Raw genomic sequence first — 3,549 nt, forward strand, 5'->3', positions numbered from 1 at the left:
AGTTTGTTCAGTGACCTCCTCTCCACCACAGCTTCAACGTGTCCTGTTTGCAGCCGATCACGGAGCCAGCCTTCCTGAACACTTTGTTCAGTCTGTTTTTATCGCTGGCTCAGATGCTGCTGCCCCAGCAGATGGCGGAGGAGAACAGGGCGCTGGCCACAACAGACTGGTAGAAGATCTCCAACATCCTGCTGCACACGTTAAAGGAAATAGTCTGCTCATCCCCTTCTTGTAAACAGTGCTGTTTACAAGAAGGGGATGAGCAGACTATTTCCTGAGGAAGCTGATAAGCACTGGTTGCAGCCCCAGTGGTTTAAGACAGGGGTAATTGTCTTATTCGGTGGTTTTGGACGGGGGTTAGTGTCTTATTACGTAGTTTTAGACAGGGGTAATTGACCTATTAGGGAATTTAGACAGGGGAAATTGACTGTCCTGTCACCAGTTCACAGACTCATTACCACCAGCAGGCTCTGGTGCATTGTGGAAGAAACTGAGCCAATGGTGCATTGTGGGAAAGTACCTGCGCCCTCCTCTCCATCTCCTGACAGGAGCCAAGCTGTTCCTCCATTGCTGAGCGAATCTGACGAGCCTCAAACTCCAGCTGGCGCCGACTCATGTCCGTCTGCAAGGTGAACTGAAACACACACACACACACACACACACACACACACACACCCATCAAACACCAAGTCACCATAGCAACAGCAGCTGGGGAACATGGGTACTGTAGTAAACTGTAGTTACATTCTCAGTGAGTGGCAGGCTGTCAATCCTCTTTGTCAAGTTCTGCAACTGAGTGTAGTACCAGTCCTTCTCCTTCTCCTCCTTCTCAAGCTCAGCCAACAGGAGAGCCCTGCAGGGAGCCAATCAGACAGCAGGACACAGAAAGGAGCCAGTCAGAGAGAGACACAGGAAGACAGGAGCCAATCAGAGAGAGAGACACAGGAAGAGAGGAGCCAATCAGAGCGAAAGACACAGGGAGACAGGAGCCAGTCAGAGAGGGAGACAGCCGTGACTAAAGGGCGACTCAGCAGTACCTAATACCCAGCCGTAGCTAAAGGGCGACTCAGCAGTACCTAATACCCAGCCGTAGCTTAAGGGCGACTCAGCAGTACCTAATTCCCAGCCTTAGCTAAAGGGCGACTCAGCAGTATATACCCAGCCGTGGCTAAAGGGTGACTCAGTAGTATTTACCCAGCCGTGGCTAAAGGGCAACTCAGTAGTATATACCCAGCCGTGGCTAAAGGGCAACTCAGTAGTATATACCCAGCCGTGGCTAAAGGGCGACTCAGCAGTATATACCCAGCCGTGGCTAAAGGGCGACTCAGTAGTATATACCCAGCCGTGTCTAAAGGGCAACTCAGTAGTATTTACCCAGCCGTGGCTAAAGGACGACTCAGCAGTATATACCCAGCCGTGGCTAAAGGGCAACTCAGTAGTATATACCCAGCCGTGGCTAAAGGGCGACTCAGTAGTATATACCCAGCCGTGGCTAAAGGGCGACTCAGTAGTATATACCCAGCCGTGGCTGAAGGGCAACTCAGTAGTATATACCCAGGCGTGGCTAAAGGGCGACTCAGTAGTATTTACCCAGCCGTGGCACTATATAACCAGCCGTGTGTAAAGGGCGACTCAGCAGTACCTCTCTTTCTCCAGGTCGTCCAGGCAGCGGTCCTGGCCGTCTCTGCCTGCCGGCGGCAGCCCTCTCCGGGTGTAACCTGGGGCAGCCGGGGGTCCCGGGGCTCCTCCTGATGCTCCGGAAGCTGAAGAGGCCGAGCTGGAGGAGGACGAGGGGGGCAGAGGAGGCCGAGTCCGGGCCTTCGGACCTGCAGACTCCAGGCTTATCTCTGGAAGACCACACACACTTCATTATTACTCTCTCGTGGGGTCTTGTGACTGTGTTTTGTTGGTGCGTTTCTTTTGTTCACCTTTCAGTCTCCCGATAAGCTCCAGCTGAGACCCACACGCCTCTCCAGACTCTTCTTCTATGGTGCCCTGCAGCTGCTTCAGCACTTCCTGTTTCACATGAGTGAAGAAAGAGGAACAGCGTTACAGCACAAGTCTTTGATTTCTGATCTGAACCAAAGGGCAACTCAGCCGGTCTTCATCTTCCGACAGAGAGACGAGCACCTGGCCCTGTTTTCTTCTCATTGACAGGAAACAGGATCAGGAAACAGGAAGTGATGTGAGTTTGGAGCAGAAAGACAGGACAATAAAACTACAAGTTAAAAAACAAAGGCACAGAAAAAGACATGGAACAAAAAACACATAACTATCTACATATATTATAGAACATAACTACATTAAGAACTGGACGATTTATTATATTATAGAAACACAAAGACAACAGGAAATAACCTCGAACCAAAGATCCTGAAAGCGACAGAACGCTCACTCTGAATAACAAAGAGCTCATTGAGAAGCTCAGAGCAGCGCGTGATTGGTCCATTCTGGCCCAAAGAGAGAGAGACACTGACTTTTCACGGCAGAAAGAGAGAGGGAGAAAGAGTTTATGTGGCAGAGAGAGAAAGAGAGAGACAGAGATACAGAAGTGAAACAGAGAGAAAGTTTATATTGCAGAGAGAGAGAGAGAGAGAGAGAGAGAGAGAGAGAGAGAGAGAGAGAGAGAGAGAATATTGTTTATATTACAGTCCAGAAGGCGTAAATAATGCAGTTAGACAAGTCAATCACATCGTCATGTAAACAACCAAGAAAACAGTTAAAAGCCAAAAATAAACCTAAGAACCCCAAAGATGACAAGTGTTTGACAAAGAATGTAAAGAAATTAGACCAAATCCCAACCTGTGGAATTGGCGATACAGAATGGAGACATATGGGTCGGCCATTTTGAAACACTCTATGAGCTATTACCAAGCAACACAGACCCAAAACAAATAATAACAAAATTGAATGACAGTTGTAAAAGACAACCAGAACCCTCTCGACCCCCCATTAATGAACAGGAACTAAGAGACAAACTGGGGGCCCTAAACCCCAAAAAGGCCAGTGGGCTCGATGGCATCATGGACGAGATGCTGAAATACAGAGAACCCTCGTTTTTCACGGGGGTTACGTTCCAAGAAGAACCCGTGATGGCAAAATCCATGAAGTAGTAACCTTTGATTTTTTTTTACAATTATGATACGATGAAATACTCCATATTACATTGAAACCAAAGAACAAAACCTTTTTACAGGCAACAAATACAAGTACTGTAGAAACGTTTTTTTTACAAATAACAACTACTGTACTGTAAAATAATCATTTTAATCAACAACACAAACTGAAGGCTTCAAATTGCGTAGATCAGCACCGCCCCACCCCCCGCCCACCCGCGACCAGAGTCATTGGATTACAATGGGAGAAAATGAAAAATACAAAAAAAATACAAAGTACAGCAGTCATATATACAGCAGTCAGCTCTCAGTCTTCTGACTGAGAGCTGCATCCTGACTCCGCTCTATAGCGGTGTTTTCTTTTAAAGCCCGGTGCAGGTATGTTTTTTCTTTTAAAGCCCGGTGCAGGTGTGTTTTTTCTTTTAAAGCCCGG

This window comes from Etheostoma cragini, chromosome 16 (assembly GCF_013103735.1).
Source record: "Etheostoma cragini isolate CJK2018 chromosome 16, CSU_Ecrag_1.0, whole genome shotgun sequence".
In the NCBI taxonomy this organism is placed as follows: domain Eukaryota; kingdom Metazoa; phylum Chordata; class Actinopteri; order Perciformes; family Percidae; genus Etheostoma; species Etheostoma cragini.